Source organism: Ochotona princeps, chromosome 9 (genome assembly GCF_030435755.1).
Source record: "Ochotona princeps isolate mOchPri1 chromosome 9, mOchPri1.hap1, whole genome shotgun sequence".
NCBI lineage: Eukaryota > Metazoa > Chordata > Mammalia > Lagomorpha > Ochotonidae > Ochotona > Ochotona princeps.
In genome coordinates, this window is record NC_080840.1 from 78,343,441 (window position 1) to 78,366,340 (window position 22,900).

At 42.0% G+C, this 22,900-nt stretch overlaps 1 pseudogene; it reads left to right on the forward strand.

Annotated features, from left to right (window-relative positions):
- Positions 1-3,074: 3,074 nt before the first annotated feature.
- Positions 3,075-12,952, forward strand: LOC101532185 (ornithine decarboxylase-like; annotated as a pseudogene).
- Positions 12,953-22,900: the final 9,948 nt, after the last annotated feature.

Below are 22,900 nucleotides of genomic sequence, written 5' to 3' on the forward strand. Positions count from 1 at the left end.
AGTTAGGAGTGGAGCCCAACTGCCCCAGGAAGTCTCAAGATCTTTCCTTGTCATAAGGAAAGCCACAGAAAGCATGGAGCTGGCAGATGTCTCAGAGCAGGCAGTCACAGCTGTCAACTGCATCATCACCTTTGGTAACCCGAAGCTCATTAACATAGCAGGGTTCACTGTGACCCATCCCCACAATCAGCATGACGGATCTGCAGGGTTCTTATTAAGAAAGGAAATAGAGGCCAGCCCTATTCCAGGAAACCCCTGCCTGCTTCCCAGGACTCTCCTCTCCATCTCATGAATATTCCTGTCCCAATAGGAGGAGAAAGGTCTCTTCCCATCTCAGCATCCATGGGCAGATTTGTCCCTCCCCATGCCACAGCCTGCCTATTCACCCAAGAGTACATTTTTGTTTACAATAAATTCGGCTTGCCAGCTCAATTCATCCCTGACACATTCTATAATTCTTTCTTTTTAAGAAAGGAATTTAGGGCCCGGCGGCGTGGCCTAGTGGCTAAAGTCCTCACCTTGAACGCCCCGGGAGCCCATATGGGCGCCAGTTCTAATCCCGGCAGCTCCACTTCCCATCCAGCTCCCTGCTTGTGGCCTGGGAAAGCAGTCGAGGCCGGCCCAATGCTTTGGGACCCTGCACCCGCGTGGGAGACCCGGAAGAGGTTCCTGGTTTCCAGCTTCGGATCGGCACAGCACCGGCCCTTTGCAGCTCACTTGGGGAGTGAAACATCGGATGGAAGATCTTCCTCTCTGTCTCTCCTCCTCTCTGTATATCCGGCTTTCCAACAATAATAAATCTTTAAAAAAAAAAAAAAAAGAAAGGAATTTAATATTACATTAGATTATCAGTGTCACAGCAAATGCCAATGCATGATAATTACAACACAATTCTCATGTTAATGAGATGTTAAAGAGAACAGGTTCAATGTAGTTCATGGACACAATTCTTTTTTTTTTTTTTAATCTATTTTATTGTATTGCTGTTGACAATCTTTACATAGTTAATTACAGTTAAAGAAAAAGAGAAAAGAAAAAAGGTTCAGGGGGATAGGGAAGTGGGTAATACTATTATGTCCATATTGTTTCCATCATGTATCTGAGGTAAAGGGGGATATTGAGGGAGAAGCCCCACCCGGTATCCTGCCCACCCCGAGTCCCGGATGTGGGGCATGCTCTGAGATATGTGCTCGAGTGGTGTTAATAGTTCTCCAGTTATGAATCGCTGCCAGTTTCGCTCGATGAGGTCGTCCCCTGATTGACATGGTCCATCATAAAGTCTCCGTTTGCCCCATATTTCGCTGCCAACATATAGCTGAGATGAATGATTGATCTGCTCTGTCTTCTGTCTTTTCTTGGTTAGAGTTCTGAGTTCAGCAGTTCGATTGGGGAGATCTCCAAAGAAACTTTGAGTTATTCCCAGACTAGTTTCTTGTATGTTCTAGCAAGCACAGGGCCCGGCACAGTCATGGACACAATTCTAACAGAACGATACTCCCCCCTTTCCTCCCCCTTGTCTGCCCTTCCCCCCTCCCTCCTCCCCTCCCCCCTCCCTCCTCCCCTCCCCCCTCCCTCCTCCCCCTCTCTCCCCCCTCCCTCCTCCCCTCCCCCTCCCTCCTCCCCTCCCCCTCCCTCCTCCCCTCCCCCTCCCTCCTCCCCTCCCCCTCCCCTCTCCTCCCCTTTCCCCTCCTTTCCTCCCTCCCTTCCTTTTTTCTATTCCTTCCTTTCCTCCATTTTATTCCTTCCTTTCCTCCATTTTATTCCTTCCTCCTATCCTTCCCACCTCCGTCCTACCTCCCCTCCCTCCTTCCTTCCCTCCTTCCAATTATAGGTCTTTTTTTGTGATTCTATATGGATTTTTAGGATTTTTTCTAATTTTGTAAAGAATGCTAGTGGTGTGTTGAAAGGAATTTAGTTAGATATATACAGTGCTTTGGCAGTATAGACATTTTAATGATATTAATTCTTCCAATCCATGAACAATGAATAATTTTATGATTTTTATTTACTCACTAATATTTTCTTTCTTTTTTTTTTAAAGATTTATTTTATTTTTTGATTACAAAGTCAGATATACTGAGAGGAGGAGAGACAGAGAGGAAGTGGAGCTGCTGGGATTAGAACCAGCGGCCATATGGGATCAAGGCGAGGACCTTAGCCACTAGGCCACGCTGCCAAGCCCCATACTCACTAATATTTTCATCCTATATCAAATTTATTTTTCATGACATATTTCATTGATTCAGGGCTTTAACCTTCCACCCTATGCATTTCCCTTGCCCCACCCCCACTGTTTTCTCCTATGTTATTTCAACAGCAGTCTTTCAACAATAGTCACAAGACCCTCATTCTGTTATTTAAGTGTGTGATCACATTGTAAGTATAGACAATGGTAGAAAGTCAAGCATCCTATTGTCAAGATATATTTAACAGTTTCGTTAGGAGTCCATTTTTTTAAATTTAGGAGTAAATATTCATATTACATTGTATCTTCACTTCTCTCTGATACTGTTCCAGTATTTAAATATATGACGTTGACTTTTGATCATGTATTTTGCATGAGGCTTGCTTTATATCAGAGAGAGCATATACTGTTTGTCTTATTGGGATTTATTTATTTCACTGAGCATAGGGGTCTATAGTTTGGACCCATTTGTTACAAATGATAGATGTTCTTTTATATGACTTAGTAGTAATCCATGATGGTAGATGTGAATTTTTTTTTATTGTTTTTGATACAATTTAGTTGGCGCTGGGCTCTCTCCTACCCCCAACCAAGTTCCTGCCCCCTCTCCTCCCCTCTTCCCTCCAGGTTCACAATGTGTTTCCTTTGTGAATTTTCCCAAGTCCATCATGCTTCTCCCAGTCATGTAGGAGAATAACTTTTCATTGTTGGTTCATTCTTGTATCCTGGGGCCCTAATGTAGGTACAATGAGGATTAGGCCTTCGTTGTTTATGGACTGTACCAAGAACAGTGGTGGGATGGACATTGACCATCTCAGGTGGTTATAGACAACCAGCCTCTTATGGATGGTTGATTAATGAATTACATCACAAGATCTTATTACAAAAGATGCAGGTAAGTATGAAGTGACATAGGGTAAGATTCACATCGTATTTCTAGATTTGACAACCTATTATCTTACATTAGAGCACACATATGATATTTGACCTTTGGGGATTGGCTCATTTCCCTTATCATTATGGTCTCTAGTTTGGCCCATTTGGCCATGAAGTAGTTAGTGTGTTCCATTTTTTAAAATGGTCAAACAGCATTCCATAGTGTAGATGAACCACAGTTTCTTTATCCAATCCTCTGCTGATGAGCATTTAGGTTGCTTTCATGTTCTTCTGATGTGGATTGTGCTGCAATAAACATTGGGGTGCATGTTGCTTTGTTGTGTAAAAAGTCTGTTGGATATATTCCTAGAAGAGGTGCTGCTGGGTCATATGGTAGGTGAATTTTTAATTGCCTACGTGTCCTCCAAGCTGACTTCCATAGTGGCTGTGCTAGCCTGCATTCCCACCAGCAGTGGAGTAGTTGTTGCCTTATTATTCTCAACCTTGCCAGCAGGTGTTTTTGGTAGTTTTGTGTGTATGGGTGATTCTTTCAGGTGTTGGATGGAACCTCAGTGATGTTTTTATTTGAATCTCCCTTATTGCCAGAGAGCTTGAGCATTTTTTCCTGTGTCTGTTAGCCATTTGACTGTGCTCCTTTCTAAAGTGTCTGCCCATTTCCTGTGCCCATTTCTTGACTAGTTTGTTTTGATGTTACTGTTGTTCTGGAGTTCTTTGTGTATTCTGGAAATTAGCCCTTTGTCTCCTGTGTAGTGTAAAAAGCTCTTCTCCCATTCTGTTGATTGCTTTTTTTACTTTGTTGACTGTTTCCTTTGGTGTGCAGAAACTTCTTAGCTTAATGTAGTCCCATTTATTTATTTTGGTCTTGACTTGTTTTGCTTTTAGTGTTTTTTCTAGGAAGTTTATGCTCACATGAAAGAGCTGAGTGCATCAGATTACAAGGGAGCGATTCACAAGCCATGAACATCTGGGCTTGTGTCTAACCTTGGAACAACAAGTGGCTGACCAAAATCCACAGTGCTCTCTCTGCTTTGTGCCTCTCCCTCAGAAGAGAGCGTCCTTGGGCTCAGTTCTATCTCTTCTTATGCTTTCCTTGAGTTGTAAATAACAGACCAAAGCATATCAAGACGCTGTATTAATGTCTTCTCTTTTTTAGTATTAGCTATTCTAAGAATAGCTATTCTAAGAATTGCTAGCTTCACATAAGATAAGAATTAATGAAAGCCTTTGTGTGACATCTGCATTATTTTGGAGTATAAAATTATCTGCATTCTCAAAGTGTGTCATCCTGAAAGTGTGGATGATGGCCACAGTGCAAAATAATAAAGTCATTTCTCCATTAAGCTTCTTTTTGTTGTCTGTTGACAGCCATGTCTATACCTTGCAGAGTATTTCCAACTTTTTCTTCCATAAGTTTGATGGTTTCTGCGGGTAGGCTTAGATCTTTTGTCCATTTAGATTTGATCTTTGTGTATGGTGAAAGGTGTGGGTCTGGTTTCTTATTTCTACATGCTATCAGCCAGTTGTCTCAACAGCAACTATTGAAGAGACCTTCCTTTTTTTCCCGGATTGTTTTCTGTTTTCTTGTCAAAGATCAGATAGTTGTGCATGTGTGGGTTCCCTTCTGCATTTTCTACTTTACTCCGTCGATCTACGTCTCTGTTTCTGTACCAGTACCAGGCTTTTTTGATCACTACCACCCTATAATATGTCTGGAGATGCCCACAATTTCTTTCCACAGGCTGTGCAACTCTAAATATATGATTACAGGTCACCTACACTCCCACCAGCAGTGAAGGAAGGTACCGGTCTCCGACATCAGCAGGTGTTGTTAATTGAGTTCCTAATGTTGGTCAATCTCACTGAAGTTAGGTGGAGCCTCAATGTAGTTTTTATTTGTATTTCCCTGATAGCTAGGGAGCCTGAGCATTGTTTTCATATGTCTATTAGGCATTTGAATTTGTCCTTTTTTTTTAAAGATTTATTATTATTATTATTATTGGAAAGCCGGATATACAGAGAGGAGGAGAGACAGAGAGGAAGATCTTCCGTCCGATGTTTCACTCCCCAAATGAGCCGCAACAGGCCGGTACGCGCCAATCTGATGCCGGGAACCTGGAACCTCTTCCGGGTCTCCCACGCGGGTGCAGGGTCCCAAAGCTTTGGGCCGACCTCGACTGCTTTCCCAGGCCACAAGCAAGGAGCTGGATGGGAAGTGGAGCTGCCGGGATTAGAACCGGCGCCCATATGGGCTCCCGGGGCTTTCAAGGCGAGGACTTTAGCCGCTAGGCCACGCCGCCGGGCCCTGAATTTGTTCTTTTGAAAAATGTTTGCTCATTTCCTTCTCCAATTCTTTCATAGTTTTTTTTTGTTGTTGTTCTGTTGTTGAATTTCTGAAGCTCTTTGTAAATCCTGGATGTTTTCTCTCCACCAGTTGTGTGGTGTGCAAAGCTCTTCTCCCATTCCATTGATGCTTCTTCACTCTGTTGACCCTTTTCTTTGAGATATACAAGCTTTTTAGTTTGATGAAATCCCATTTGTTTATTTTCGTTTTGAATACCCGTGCTTTGGGTGACTTTTCTAAGGTGTTTTTCTCAATGCCTATATCTTCGGGAGTGTTTTCTATGTTTTCTTCTACTAGTTCAATGGTTTCTGGGGGCAGACTGAAGCCATTGATCCACTTAGAGCCGATTTTTGGATAAGGTGAGATGTAAGGATCTTGTTTCTTAGATCTTCAGGCTGTTATCCAATTGTCCCAAGAGCATTTGTTGAAGAGACAAGGCTTTCTCCCTGGATATTTTTAGTCCTTTTGTTGAAGATTATCTGGCTGTACGTGTGTGGGCTCCTGTTCTTTTCCATTGATCTCTGTTTCTATGCCAGCACCAGGTTGTTTTGATTACCATCGCTCTGTGGTATGTTTTAAGGTCTGGGATTGTGATTCCTCCAGCTTGATTTTTATTCTGCAGGACAGTTTTGGCTTTTTGTGGTCTCTTGTTTTTACAGACAAACTTTTGTATCATCTTTTCAATTTCAGAGAAGAATATTGTTGGGATTTTGATTGGGATTGCACTGAATCTGTATGTTAACTTTTGGTGATATGCATATTTTTATGGTGGTGTTCTGCCAATCCAGGAACACAGTAGGTTTCTTCCTTTTAATGTTTTCTCTGTTTCATTTTAATGTTTTATAATTTTTCATCATAGAGGTCTTTTATATTGTTGGTTAGGTTAATTCCAAGATATTTAAGATTCCTCTGCTATTTTAAATAGGACTGTACTTGCAAGTTCTTTCTTAGCCATGGAGTTATTTGTGTATAATAACACCATTGGTTTATGATCATTAATTTTGTAGCCTGCTACCCTGCAAAATTCTCTTCAGAGTTCTAATTGTCTCTTTGTTGAGTCTTTAGGCTCTCCTATGTAGAAAATTATTTTATCTGCAAATAGGAAACGTTTTAATTCCTCATTTCTGATTTGAATTTCTTTCATTTGTTTTTCTTTCCTAATAGCTCTGGCAATGTTTTCCAAAATTAGATTGAGTAACAGTGGTAAAAGGGACACCTTCATCTATTTGCAGATCTTACTGGAAAAGTTTCCAGTCTTTCCCTGTTTGCTATGACACTGGGGTTGGATTTTTGTATATTGCTTTGACTGTGCTATAGAATGTATAGGTATAGAACTGTTTTGCATGAAGTGCTGGATTTTACCAAACCCCTTCTCCGCATCTATTGAGATGATCGTATCATTACTTTAATTTGTTGATGTTGTGCATCTCATTTATTTATTTGTGAATGTTAAATCATCACTGCATGCCAGCGATAAATCCGACCTGGTCTGGATGAATGATCTGCCTGATGTATTGTTGGACCCTGTTGGCTGGTATTTTGTTGAAGATCTTTGCATCTGTGTTCATCAGGGATCTTGGTCTGTAGTTCCTCTTTTTCTGCTGTGTCTCCACCTAGTTTTGGTGTTAAGGTGATTTTTGCTCAATAGAATTTGGACGGATTGCTTCCCTTTCTGTACTGACTATCTTGTGGAGCATTGGAGTACGTTCCTCTTGAAACATTTGGTAGATTTCATTCGCAAAAAAATCTGGTTCTGGGCTATTCTTTTTTGTGAAAGATTTAATCCCTGAAACAATCTACGTCCTGGCTATTGTGGGATCTCCCCCACAGATTCTTTTAGTAACCCATTGTTGGAGGGGGTGAGTCTGCTGCCCGCCATCCAGCCTTTGAGACAAACAGACACAACAGGGGATCCATCCAAGCAGTTCCGGTTTATTTGGGAAATACAAATTCTTGAACAATCAATTGAAGAGAAAAAAAAAATGATACCTGCATCATATCCTTTCCTGTACAGTCTTAATCCCCAGTGCTTTAACAGGGGGATTGGCCTCAGGAACCTCTGGTTCTTGGGCATCAAAAGCTGGATTCCTAGGATTGTCTATACAAAATTTGAGGCTTCTGGCTGGCATCCATAATGGGTTGTTTCCTCCTATTGGAAAGACACACCCAAATCCTCTGCCCATTGTTAGTACTTGATCTGGGCCTCTCCATTGTCTGGTCATTGGGTCCTTCCATCTTACCATAACCTCAGGTTTAACCTCTTGACCGGACCAATGCCTTTGAAAATGGGTTACTGGTTCATTTTTGAAAAAAAAAATTTAATATATTTAATGGAAACAATGCCAGACCTAACTGCTGATGAGGACTAACTCCCCCTTTTTGTAATTGAGTTTTTAGATCTTGATGGAATCTCTATAATAGCTTGTCCTTGAGGGTTGTAAGGGATTCCAGTACTGTGGCTAATCTTCCAACATTTAAAGAATTCTCTTAAATTTTTACTAACAAAGCATAGCCCATTATCAGTCTTCATGTGTTGTGGTAGGCCTTGAATGGCAAAGCACCGTAAAAAAATGACTCTGAGCATTATAAAACAAAACAGCTTTTGCAACAGCCTTTTTGAAAAACCTCTTAAAGTTTTAAAGTTACCAATTGTTTAGAAATACATCTTGCTCTTAGTAATCTGAATAAACCACATCTATAGTTTATTGTTAGACTTTAGCTTTAATGCATACAATAGGTCTGCTGAAAACTAGAAAACAAAGTGTCTATGTTTAGAATTATCAAACATTAAGCAAGTAGAGACATCTGTATTTCACATAGCACTGTGAAACCACCTGTAGGATTTTACACCTGCTTGTACTTTCTAGACCCAGGGGCCTAGCCATTATGACTGATGACACCACAAGCAGATGGTGACTTAGAGATTAGGGAGGAGGACTTGAGGAATTTACACATCAAGAATAAAAAGGAGTATACCAATTATCAATTTGTTCATCTAGCAGGTGCCTCTCCTTGGTCTGTTAGTTTCTATTCCCTCACCCTGGAGGAGAAAGTACATCCTTTTGATCTGTTATCTAAACCTGAGAACTAATGAGGTTCTCCCCTGTAAACTTTCTTTTTTAAAGATGTATTTACTTTTATTGGAAAGGCAGATATACAGAGAGGAGAAGAGACAGAGAGGAAGATCCTCTATCTGATGGTTCACTCCCCAAGTAGCTGCAATTGCTGGAGCTAAAGCATTCCAAAGTCAGGAGCCTCTTTCTGTTCTCCCACGTGGGTACAGGATCCCAAGGCCCTGGGTCATTCTCCACTGCCTTCCCAGGCCACAAACAGGGAGCTGGATGGGAAGAGGAGACACAGATATCAGAACAGGCACCCATTGATCCAGGCACGTTCAAAGCAGGACCCTAGCTTCTAGGCTACCACATCAGGTCCTTTACCGCTAACCTATCACACTGGGCCCCTCCCCTGTAAATTTTCATATCAACCATTTCTTGAGCCTTCCCAGCAAGATTGCAACTAATCCTGGCTCCCCACTGGCAAGGCTTTCCAAAGTCCTTCCTGTAATCAAATTCTTTCTACACAATTAACTTTACCAAAAGAAAGATGCAATCTTTTGACAAGTATTCTTCTGAATGTGAGACTCCCAAGGGTCCATCTCAAAATTCCAAAATCAGAAGAATCAGGCTGATTTAAACAGTGACAGATCAAGATTTTTTTTTGTCACTTATAAAATGACCACATAAATATTTCAAAATAAGTACATCTTTCAAGAAAACACTCTTGAAAATGTAGCTCTTTTTAAACCATTAGAATTTAACAAAGACAATATAGAGAACCAAAGGGATTACCTAACTGGAAAGCAAAACATATATTTCCTTAGGCAGTCACCAAAAGGGAAATATAATCTTAACCACAGTAATTAATGCAGAAAATCATCTCATAACTTTTTAATAGTTTAACAAATTCAAGGTTGGAACAAACAAGAATAGAGCTTACTGAAGCTCAATAGACAATTGACACAGTCACCAATTAAACAGAGACTATCTAAAGTTCAATGTTGGGCCCGGCGGCGTGGCCTAGCGGCTAAAGTCCTCGCCTTGAACACCAGGATCCCATATGGGCACCGGTTCTAATCCTGGCTGCTCCACTTCTCATCCAGCTGCCTGCTTGTGGCCTGGGAAAGCAGTCCAGGATGGCCCAAATCCTTGGGATCCTGGAATAGGTTCCTGGTACCTGGCTTCGGATCGGCGCAGCACCGGCCGTTGTGGCTCACTTGGGGAGTGAATCATTGGACGGAAGATCTTCCTCTCTGTCTCTCTTCCTCTCTGTATATCTGACTTTGTAATAAAAATAAATAAATCTTTAAAAAATAAAAATACAAAATAAAATAAGTTTAAAAAAATAAAGTTCAATGTTTCAGTTTTTAATAGCTTTCAAAATTAGTCTTTTTAAAGATTTTTCAGATATTTACTAGCCTTTTGCAAACAGATATTAATGTCAGCATACAGTAAGTATTAATGTTAAAGACTTAATGTTGCAATAATATCTTTACAATTATAGCCAATATATATATATATATAAAGCTTACAAGATTTAGTTCTCAAATTTTCTGACTTCCCCATCTCTTTCTCAACATACTTAAGCCTGTAAGAATTTTGTCCCAGCTTTCTCTTTCCATTCTGTGATAGCCATACTTCTGTAGGACAAAATATTCTACAAGTAATTCTCTTCCTTAATAATCTGCCAATTTTCTTGATTTACATTTTGAAACAATCATGTAAGACTCCAAATTAAGACATACTCTAAATAAAAACATGCCAAACTTTTAAATACAATTGTTTTAAGCAATTTTCAGCCATTTCTTCCGATTCGAGGAAACACATTTTTAACAAACCCACTTTAAAACTGGGAAGCAGCAGGTTTTTTCAAATTACCTTCCTCTCAATTTGGCTCTTGTCTTAAGAGGCTACCTGAGAATTTACTGAAGCTAGTTAGCAGGTTTAGTTATCAATAAGACGAATATAACTTAAAAGGAGATGTTAAAACACTCTTGTCCTTCACAAGGAATCAGACTTTAATTCCACTGCTTTAAAGGCAAATATTCAGAAAATATACACATTATGACTGATTTTACTACACATTTTTAAAGAACTTGTTGTTTTCCTGTAAGGCAAAATCTCACATACTTCTTTGTAAATAAGAACACAAGTGATTTACAATCTGGATCAATTACATGATTAGAACACATTTTGACCAATGAACATAAATATCAATATACATTCTTTGTAACTATGTAAGTATTCATTTACTCTAATAGCATATAGTCATGGTCCATCCTATCTCGTCTGTCAGTCAGTCACACATGCTCCTAATTCAAAATAAGAATAACAACTAAACAATTCAAGACAAAGAATTGGAGGAAGAAGGTTAAAAAGTTCAGTCTTGTCCAGACAAAAGTAACGGGACACCAACAATAATGAATAAACAAACATATACACAATCACCAAACATTTAGAACAGAGACATAGTCATCTTACTCCGCCCCTCTCAGCTAAGGGGTGAGGGTATGAGGGAGAGCTAGAGGAGTCTAGGCCCTGAGGGTGGCTGGGTGTGGTTAAGTCGAGAGAAACTGGGAGAGCAGGTTAAAATGGAGAAAAAGGAAGTTTAAACATAGGAAATCTCTGTCTGCTACCCAGTGAGGAGAGCAAACAGAGAGCTTCAGACAGAGGGGGATGGACCTGGATCATAGAGGGGTGGTAGGATTATCATCCAGCTTTATGTATGCCTGAGCCAATCCTGGGAGCAAATGTACAACATAAAGGCTATCGGAGAACAGATTAAAGGGTTTTTCAACTTTTGAGAGGGCTAAAACTGCAGCAAATAGTTCCCCATACTGTGTTGATCCTTGACATGGCTCAAAACAGGTCTTATACACATGATCGGGCAGAAAAACCACTGCTGCGGCCCCTTCTCTTCCTCTTCCTCGTGGTTTGTTGGCTAAAAAGGGCAGGATTTTCCCAATCCAAGCGATTGAAGGAGGTGACCCACTTATATGGCCCATAATGGCAGTCAATGGTGCTGAGATAACCTTCAAGGGAGGCTGCCAGCCTCAAATGAATCACTCATTAGATAAGGGACAACAAGCTTTGCTGGTTCAACGTCATAACACCTAAGGGCTAGCTCTCTGCCTTTCTGACTCAGATCTGCCAGCTGATCAGGGTAAGTACAATCTCTGGGCACCCCTCCAACAGACAAATTGGCCTACCGGAGGGGACTGCCCTCCTGGACAAGGGCAGCCATAAGCATGAAGGAATTTGAAAATGTCCACAGCTGTAATTGAGCCTTGCTCAGGGCCTTTTGAGACTCCTGTAAGGCTTGTAGATGAGGGGCGTCTAGGGAAACTCTGCCCCCTGGCATTGTGTCTTTTAATAATTCACATAATGAAAGTCTTTGCCCCATAGATACGGGTAGCCAAGGGCGTAACTAATTGATCTCTCCAGGAAGCTTTTGAAACTCTACCAGTGAATATTGGAGGGAACCTTCGTCCAAACGCTGTCCGATGCCCGCTGCGTCTTTGACATGCGGGCTGAGGTGGGATTTCACATATATCTGATCGATATCGGCGGGGGCTTCCCTGGGTCGGAAGACATGAAGCTCAAGTTTGAAGAGATCACCAGTGTGATCAACCCCGCGTTGGACGAGTACTTCCCCTCTAACTCCGAGGTAAGGATCATTGCGGAGCCGGGCGATACTATGTGGCCTTGGCCTTCACCCTGGAGGTGAAGATCATTGCTAAGAAGCTCGTCTTGAAGGAGCAGCCGGGCTCTGATGATGAGGATGAGGGAAGTGAGCAGACCTTCATGTACTACATCAATGATGATATGCACGTCTCCTTCAACTGCACCCTGTACGACCACGCGCACGTGAGGTCCCTGCTGCAAAAGAGACCCAAACCGGATGAGAAGTACTCCTTCAGCGTCTGGGGCCCCACATGTGATGGCCTGGATCGGACTGTGGAGCGCTGTGGCCTACCCGAGATGCGCCTCGGGGACTGGATGCTCTTTGAGAACATGGGTGCCTACACAGTGGCTGCAGCCTCCACCTTCAATGGCTTCCAGAGACCCACCATCTACTACGTGATGTGGAGACCCATGTGGCAACTCATGCAGCAGATCCAGAGCCACGACTTCCCGCCTGAGGTTGGGGAGCCAGACACCGCATGCTGCCTGTGTCCTGTGCTCAGGAAAGCGGGATGGAACGGCACCCAGCGACTTGTGACTCGGCCAGTGCTAACGTGTAAATGCCACTCTGTAGCTGTTAATTGCGAATGTAGCTTGAATTATGGGATGTGGGGGAACCATTTAACTTAATTACCGCCAGTTGTGAAGTGTCTAAAAGTAGGGCTGGCAGGCAATATGGAAGGCTAGGAGATGGGACCACACTTATCTGTGTTCCTACAGAACTATTTGAATATTTGTTTTATATGGATTTTTATTCACTTTTCAAACATGCTACTAAAGAGTACCCCTCAGGGCCCGGCGGCGTGGCCTAGCGGCTAAAGTCCTCGCCTTGAAAGCCCCGGGATCCCATATGGGCACCGGTTCTAATCCCAGCAGCTCTACTTCCCATCCAGCTCCCTGCTTGTGGCCTGGGAAAGCAGTCGAGTACGGCCCAATGCATTGGGACCCTGCACCCGCGTGGGAGACCCGGAAGAGGTTCCCGGTTCCTGGCTTTGGATCGGCGCGCATCAGCCCGTTGCGGCTCATTTGGGGAGTGATTCATCGGATGGAAGATCTTCCTCTCTGTCTCTCCTCCTCTCTGTATATCCGGCTTTCCAATAATAATAAATCTTTAAAGAAAAAAATAACGACAGAAGTCTAAATCAATAAACAATCTGTTGCTAAAATAACAGGACCAAATTGCCACCCATTCATATATACATGTATATATATATTTTTAATTTTTTTAAATTTCAAGATAGTTTATTTTCCAAATAGGTCCCAACACTGAGCTTCCGGCCTGCCTGCCATTGGACAAGCTACAACGCTTGCCCAGCAGCTGAGGGGTACTCTTTTTTTTTTTTTTTAAAGATTTTATTATTATTGGAAAGCCGGATATACAGAGAGGAGGAGAGACAGAGAGGAAGATCTTCCATCCGATGAATCACTCCCCAAGTGAGCCGCAACGGGCCGATGCGCGCCGATCCGAAGCCGGGAACCGGGAACCTCTTCCGGGTCTCCCACGCGGGTGCAGGGTCCCAATGCATTGGGCCGTCCTCGACTGCTTTCCCAGGCCACAAGCAGGGAGCTGGATGGGAAGTGGAGCTACCGGGACCAGAACCGGCGCCCATATGGGATCCCGGTGCGTTCAAGGCGAGGACTTTAGCTGCTAGGCTATGCCGCTGGGCCCACTTTTGTCGTTATTTTACAGGGATGTTCCTTACATTTGCCTTTGGTTTCAGTAGGCACTATTCCTCTTCTCTGTCAACAGAACATCTTTTTTAAAAAAGATTTATTTATTTTTATTGGAAAGGCAGATATACAAAGAGGAGGAGAGACAGAGAGGAAAATCTTCTGTCTGATGATTCACTTCCCAAGCGACCGCAATAGTCAGTAATGCGCTGATCTGAAGCCAGGAACTTCCTCCAGGTCTCCCATGTGGGTGCAAGGTATTTGGGCTGTCCTCGACATACTTTCCCAGGCTGCAAGCAGGAAGCTGGATGGGAAATGGAGCTAGAAGGATTCGAACAGGCACCCATATGGGATTCTGGCGCATCCAAGGCAAGGACTTTGGCCTCTAGGCCATCAAACCGGGCCCATGTCTAGAGAACATTTTTGATCATCCTTTGTAGAGCACGTTTGGAAGCGGCATGCTCTTTAACTTTTTTTGACTATGGAAGAGTTTTATTTCATTTTTAAAGACAAAGGAAAAGTTTGCTGGATATGTTATCCTGGGCCGACAATTTTTGCTTTTAGAATCTGAAATATGTCACTCCATTCTCTTCTTGCCTGTGGAGTTTCCTATGAGAGGTTTCCTGTGAGTTTAATTGGCATTCCTTTATATGTCAGTTGATTTTTTTCACGTGCACATTTAAGGATCTTTTCCTTTTGTTCAATTGAAGAGAGCTTGATGATCATGCGTCTTCGTGAAGATCACTTTTGATCAAGCCTCTTGGGAGTTCTGTGCCCCTCCTGGAACTTGTTTCCCAATTCTTTCTCCATATTGGGGAAATTTTCCCTTATTATTTCATTAAATTCATTTGTAAACCCAGCTTCTCTTTCTGCACCTTCTGGGACTCCCATAACTCTTAGATTTGGCCTTTTCAGAGTGTCTTTCAATTCTTGAATACTTTTTTTGACTTGATCCATCTCTGCTTCCAGCTTGTTGTTTGCTTCCCCCTGGGGACAGGAAATATCTTCTAATTCTGAGATTCTTTCTTCTGCTTGCTTCATTCTATTTTGGAGACTCTCCATTGTACTTTCAATTTGCTCCACTGTATTCATCATTTCTGATATATCGGCTTTCATTTAATTCATTGCTATTATTGCTGTGTGACATATTCCTTGAATTCCTTATGTGCTTTTCATTGTTGGTAAGAAGTTTTGTAACAAGTGTTTTGAATTCTGTATCTCCCATTTTCTCAGTGTGTTCCTCAGTGAGCTCTGAGATTGGCACAGGGTTTTGCTCCTTTGCAGGGAAGTCTTCAGCAATATTCATTGTGCCTCTGTTGCTTCTATTTGCTCTTGGTCAATGTACTTCTGGTCATCAGATTCTTCACCTTGGGGCAGGTTTCTTAGCTGTGTCACCCACAAATCTACCATTTTATTTCACTTGCTGTGGTTGACATATGGCCCGTTTTTTTGCAGCCACTTATGACACTCCTCCAGCAAGTGTCAGGTCTGGGTTCTTATGTTAGACTTCCATCATGATCTCTGTAGCCACAGCTACTGGCTCACCACTCTCCACCTCCTGTGATACTGAGCTGAGACTGCACTATTGTCTCTACAACTTTTCTCCCACTTTTGGCTGGAGCAGGTCCCAGGATTAGGGAGACACCAGGTGTCCTATAAAACTAGATTGTTGGTGGAGATGATCTTGTCAGAACCTGTTGGCTGTTAGGGGTCTGAGGGCTACACAGACCTATTTTGACCCATATGGTGCCAAATTTGGTATTATTTTCCTGTGGGACTAGTGCAATGCAGCGAGTTCATGGAGTTGTCACTGAGCTGAGTGCATGTGCAGCTTAGTGTTATCCCTGCAGTCTTTAAGTTTTTCCACACTGCACAAAATGGTGCCTGATGTGCCATTACTAAAGTTCTTGATCTGCTGGCCATCAGGTCTGAGGGCTACTTGGACCTGTCTTGGGTGGAACCTGTAGGATGCCACATTGTTGCAGTTCACTGAGCCAGAAATGAGTTCACTCCCAGCCCAGTGCATGAGCAATACTGTCCATAGCCTTTCCCTTCCTATACAAAGTGCCACCTGATTTGTCTCTATAGGGTGGAGTGGGTTGTGAAATCTACCCTGTTCCCGCACTGCCCGTGTGGGAGCTGCTGCTCTTTCTCTGCTCCTGGTCAATCAAACGGAACAACAGGATGGGCAGGTCTTTGGCTTTTCCTACTGAGCTCCCAGTGAGCGCCCCTTCCCACCTTGTTGCCAATTCAGTTCAGATAGCTGCTCGTTGAATGCTGGGGGGTATTGTTCACCGTGGCACTACACTGCTGTGTCCGCTGCTTTCCTGTGTATTTCACTCTGCAGGTCCCCCTCTGCTGTCATTCTGTCCTCTCCTGTTTCCTGGAATGTGCCCTCTCTGCTTCACCCTGACTAATGCTTCTCCATCTGTTCGAACATGTCCCTACCGTATTCCAACATCTTGATTCTCCCTCCATTGTTACATTTTTTTTCTCAGTAATTTTATTGATTTATATCTTCCCCCTCCATTTTGGATTAGTTGGTTTAGTGATGTATCTATTTTTTCTGATTCTTTGAAGAACTAATTCAATTCATTGATCTTATGTATTATTGTTTTGGTTTCAGTTTGTTCTTTCCCAATTTTGATTATTTCATTTTTCTACTAATTTGGCATTTATTTTGCTCTTGTTTTTCTAGCTTCTTCAGGTGTATAGTTAGCTTGATTTTCTGGTGTCTTTTGTTGCTTGTTATAAACACTGGTTTCGTTGTATCTCATAAGGTTTTGCTGTGTTATGTTGATTTCAGCCATTTCAAGAAATTTTAAAAATTCCTTTTTTATTTCTTCTGTAACCCATTGCTCATTTAGCAGTATATTGTTTGCTTTCCAAGTGTTGTCGATATTGACTTACTGATGTTTATCCTTCAAGGGTCTGGGTTGTTGCAATCCGCTACTCTTTTCCCTGGGCTTATTCTTCCCTAATGGTTATTATTCATTGTCTACAGGACTTCTGCTTATTCAGCTGCACTGGGCAACACATAAAATTTCACTTAGCTTTTGCTTCTGCTCTCAAGTGCTTGGATTGGTGCTGTATGCCCATGGTATTCAATCATGTGTTCCTCCTTGGGAGATCCCAATTGGCCGGAGCAAGTTTAAAACACCTTTGCCCCCACCCTTTATGCTTCAATGATTTTTGCTAGTCTCTGACTGAGAATCCTTCAAGGCTGGTGATGAGCTGTGGAGTGTATGCCCAACCCTACTCATGTGCCCACTCTCAGGTACTTGACCGGTTACATACTAACATTGGGTCCACAAATCCCACAATTTTCTGATTGGGCTGTTTTCACACAGGTGCAAGCAGCTCTCTTTCATCTCAGCCTTCCTTGTAATGGGCAATATTTCCAGATGCTATTGTGTCTTCTTTCTGTCCATGTCATTCCACCTTCCTTCCAAAGGCCGCTCACATGTTCTGCTCAGTCTATGTGATGACATTTCCAATCTGACTCTGCTCAACATCTATGTTTTCCCCACAACCCTCTTTCTACCAAAGTCTACAATGTCTCTTCTCTACTTAGTCATCCTAGACCTTCCAGACTCCCTTTTAAAAAAGCTTTCTATGACACCTTTACCTTTATAGACCTTACAATTTTCATTATTGTTATATAATTTGTGCAAAAATGTGAACCTTAATTTCAAATTGATTGTATTTATTTACATAACAGAAAAACTTGCCTTTTGCTATGAGTTTGCCTAAGGGTAAATTTTCTAGTATTCATCTTCATACAGCTTAAAAGTATTTTATTCTAACATTAGTTCTGAGACAATGAAGTAATTTATACCATACACATGCTCTACTAGCTATAAAAAAAAAACTCAGTTTATTTTCCTCATGTGGGATTTAGCACTTTATATTTCCTTACCAACTTGAGACTCAGAGCATTTCCTTTGCCAATTTTGTTTTCTTTTTAAGTTATTTTAAATGTGTTTTATTTGTTTGAAAGTTAGAGTTACATGGGAGAGAGAGAGAGAGAGAGAGAGAGAGAGAGAGAGATATGTTTCATTTATTGGTTTGCTTTTAAAATAACTGCAATGACAATGGCTGATCAGGCTGAAGCTGGTAGCCAGGAGCTTTTTCAAGTTTCCCATATGGTTGCAGGGTCTGAAGTACTTGGATCTTCTTTTTCTGCTTTTCCCAGGTGCATTAACTGGGAGCTGACTTGAACTGGCACCCATGTGGGATGCTGGTGTTGCAGGTGGTTATTTTACCCCCTATACCACAATTCCAGTTCTGACAGGCTTCCTTAGATGCCAAACCACGAAGACTCACTCAACCTTCAGAATGGTTGACTTAGATACAGATGTTGTTATTTTCAGTTCAATGGCCTTAGATTATTAATGATCTTGGGAAGTGAAAGCTATGAACTCCTCAGTTTAGGAGTGGTGTTTGCATTTTATTTTATGATTATTTCCCACCTAGTAGCATGGAGAGAACATAATATACAAATTATGTTAAAAATTTCTGTGGGAAAATAGAATGAATGAAATTTTTATGAAGAACTGCTAATGTGTGCTGGGTCTCATTCTCTGAGTCTCCTGCTATTTGCAATGGTTTGAAGAAGGATTCATGAACAGCGTTGGAGAGGGAGCTAATGTGCAAATGAGAAAATAAGCAATGAGATTGATGTAGGATAAAGGTAATAGTGTGGAGTGGTCAGTTGGAAGCTTCCTTCTCTAAGGAAAGAGGTCAACCCAAAAGGCTCACTGCCTCAATATTTTATTGAACTTCTTGGGGCGTTAAACTGACGTGGCACAAACTTTGATATCTATGTCCCATTTTGATGTTAACTGGCCAATGTGTGGTAATTAAGAAGCATGGCCCGAAACACAGAAGTCAGTATGTGAACGGAGAAAAAATGGCCGACCATGGAGGGTTGATGTAAAGAGGAAGGCAGAGAGAGAGGGCCAAAAAGTGCCAGAAGAAGGAGCAACTCTAGTTAAAAATAGTATAAACAGGTGTGCGAATCCCCCAGGACACTGTGGAATCAACAAGATCCACGCAATTTGGAGAATCAACCAAAAATAACAACAACAAAAAACCAAGGCAGCGCTCAGCGGCCGGCTCAGCGGCACCGCAGCTCGAAAATGGTGAGTTGGGAACCCAGCAGGGGAAAGGCCGGCGGGAGTTTTGACTGGAAAATATACAGGCAATTTGGGGAGATCGTGGCACAAGGCCCCTCCAGTGGCGGCTGGAGACTGCAGGAGTGCTGAAACCTCTAGCACTGGTGGCGATATTAATAACCTTGGCGGGACCCAGGCAAAGACAGGGACGGCTAAGTAACACACATTCCCCCATAACGAACGCTACGGTACCGGAAGGGCGCTAGGACCCTGAAGTGCGGTAGCCGGCAGCTACCCCAGGATCACAGCTAAACTAAATTCTGGGCCAACCCAGGCCAAAGGAAAGCAGCCCATACTTCAGACAAAAAACCAAAACAGAACAAAACAAAACAAAAACAAAAACAAAACAAAACAAAAAAAAAAGAAGTCAGTATGTGACTTTCTCAAAGATATCTTAAAGCTGACAGTTATGTGACCTTGGATGGTTGCCCAACTGCAGACCTTTGCCTGCAGGCCTTGACCTTTGTCCTGGACTTCTACACTCACAGAACATTACCTGTAGAATTTGACCCTGGGTTCCACCACCAGCATTCAAGCAGTGAACTCAAGATTGCAGGCACTGGCTGCTTCGCTCTGCCTTTTCAAGTCAGGCTGATTTTTTTTTACAAACTGCCTGTGGCACTAGTTATCTAAAACGTCAAATTTTATTTGAACATAAAATCGATAAAAATAGTGCTAGTAGAAAATATAGGTCATACATAACCACCAAGGATTCTGAGTTCTTTAAGTATATTCCTTAATTTGATCCTCCCAAGTCAGGTAGATGCTATTATTACCTGTATCCATATATTATTTTTACTGATGAAGAAATTGTCATGCAGAAAGCTAATTTGCTCAAGATGATAGAAAGTAAGCAGTGGAGCTGGAATCCAGGCCAAGGTGCTCTGCTATGCTTTTATCATTCCTGGAACGGCCCAGGGCATTCACGTAAGTGAATGATTAAATGCATTTAAAATATAGTTGTACTTGGATTAAAAATTATAACTCTTACTATGATTTTCTGTTTTCACCTACTTGATCAATTTTATTAATTTGAATAGTGATTTTATAAAACAAAATAAAAAAGAAGTCTAATTTTGCAATATATTCCTGGAGCAGGGATCTCTAATGGGTCAGGGAGTGTTATTTTAGATTCTGGGTCAGGAAAAGTCTGTTGTGACAAGTCAACTCTGCAGTTACAGCACAGAAGCAATCAATGAAAGACATGCAAATGAACTGGAGTTGCTATGTTTGAATAACATGAGAATCGTGTACCAGGTAATGAGCACTTTTGTACAATACACTGATAAAGTTTGTGACATTGTAAGATTGATTTTTTGTTGTTGTTGGAAAGTCAGATATAAACAGAGAAGAGACAGAATGAGAGATCCTCCTTCCACAAGAGGCTGCAATGGCCAGAACTGAATTGATCTGAAGCCAGGAACCAGGAGATTCTTCCAGGTTTCCCACATGAGTCCCAAGCCTTTGGACCATCGTTGATTGTCTTCTCAGGCCACAAGCAAGGAGGTGAATGAGAAATGGAGCAGCTGGGATATGAACTGGCACCCATATGGGATCCTGGCAAATGTAAGGCCAAGATTTAACCAGGAAGCTATGCTGCCAGGCCCTTCAGCCACGTTTTTAAATGTTCAGCAGAAGGTGAGAGCAAAGAGGTGGAAGAAAATGCTGGAAAGATGCAAGGCCATCTGCAAAAGTAAAATACTAAGTACTATGCAGAATAACTTGAGTATCTGTACAGCACATGGATCATGTACTATGACAATTACCTCCAGTATGGTCATAGATTGCTCCTCTACAGGCAGTGGAAAGCTTTGTTTTTAGTTGTTTTTCAAACGTTTCAGAAATACAAAAGCCTATAGCAATAAAATTTCAGTAGTGACATGATATGATTTTTTAGATGATGCTTAATTTTATCCCAAGGGAAAAGAATTTTATTCTAGTAGACACACTGCACAAACGAAATTCCACTCACACTTAAGGGCTAACCATCTAGAGATAGATTGCAACTGATCACTAACAGAATGGCAGATTCAAGTTCAGTAACCTCAACATGTAGCTGAGAGTCAACCTGTTGCTGAATCATCCATAAATATTCAGAGTCACTTTGCCATTGTTGCACAAAATGTGTAATTTGAACTTCTTGATGTAAGGCAATTCTTGCTGCTGTCACTGTGGCTGTTACTGAGATAACTAGCAGAATGGCAGTTCTTAGTACCCTAATGAATCATGCTGTTCTTATTTTCAGTTCTGAAATAAGGGTGTGTAACATCAGTGAAGAGGGAGAATCTTCCCAAGGCCATGTCAGATGGACAGGAATCCACACGCCCACAGAAGCTCTCAAAATGTAGTTGGACTCATGACAGAAATTTGCAAAAAATAGAATTAATAAAACAAATAAAGAGGTGCAATTGACGCATGAAAAAAGTCCCATAATAATTAAAATGAAAAGTTCAATGAAATGTTTTGTCCAATACAACAGTTTGGAATCGATACTCAATAGGGGCCCTTATACTGGAGAAAGCGTTTCCGTTCTCCGGTATAAGGTAAGGTTAACAGGCAACTGAATGTGTGCTGAGCACACAGCACACAAGGACTAAGATTTCGTTGGGAAAAAAAATCCAGACTGTTATTAATACAGGTATAAAGCGCAAGTGTCCTGAAAACCCTAGACATCTACTTCTGTCCCAGGCACATTAGCCAGGAGCTGGATTGGAAGTACAGAAGCCGGAACTGGGATTCTGACATTGCAGATGACTATTTAACATGCTGCACAATATTCGTTTTTATATTTTATATGTTTATTTCTAATATTGAAATGTAGAATTTGCAAATGAACCCTATAATTTATTCACTTCCTTTTAGTTTCCAAAGTATAGAATTTAGTGTGGATTTGACAAACTTAATCATATTAGTGTGTTGTTAAAATTGATCACATTAATAATTTCAACACACATAAACAGTGTGTATTGATCAAAACAGTATCATTAACATCTTCTCTTCTTTTCTCCAGCTGTAGGCAAGTACCTAGGCTGCATTGTACCTAGGCAAGGATTACACTGCAAGGAGAAAAGCAGCTATTATTGGCAGTAACCATGGGCCTAGTTAATGCCAAATCTGTGTTAACCGTGCCAGGGTGCCAGTATAGTTGCCTATTCTATTTTTCAAAAAAGATATGTGAAGGGGCAGATGCCAGCATGCCAGTAGTCATGGTCAGGAGACCTGTGCACAGCATGCATGGGTCCTGGGTGGGCAGGCAGGCAGAGCCCCATGACACATTGATGGAGGACAAGGCTTGGGGATCTGCATGCTCGCAGGCATCGGGGGCTGAGGATTGTTCAGGGAAGCAGGTATGGGAATGTGTGGGAAGGAAGACTGTTGAAGGAGAGGTCACAGGTGAAGATTGACTCTAGCGCTATCCCCCAAGCAGGCTACTACACTTGTAGGTAAACAAGGGGGCAGATACCAGATGGTTTGTAGGAGGGACATTGGAGGATCTTTTGAGGCCAAATCAATACACCAACCCACAGACACCTGAGACCTGAGCTGGGCTTGTGGTATCAACCACTGCCTACTGTACACAGGAAAGCCATGGCTGGGGGCCTGTTTGGCAGGGTTTGACCATAGTATTCACCAGTGGGCCACGTTAGGCTGGCCCATAACACAAATCAGCATGCAAGAGAACCAGGAATGAGAGGTAGATTTTGTGGGAGATTTGTGGGCTCACCTCTGTGGAATTGCCACATCAGCTGGTTTCCTCAAGGGCTAGGGATAGCTGAGTTAGGCATGACACGGAGCTCACAAACACTCATGGATATGGGGGTTGGGAATGGACTGGGCTTGTCCAGGTTGTAGCACACATAAGCACACCCAAGAACTAGGTATGGGG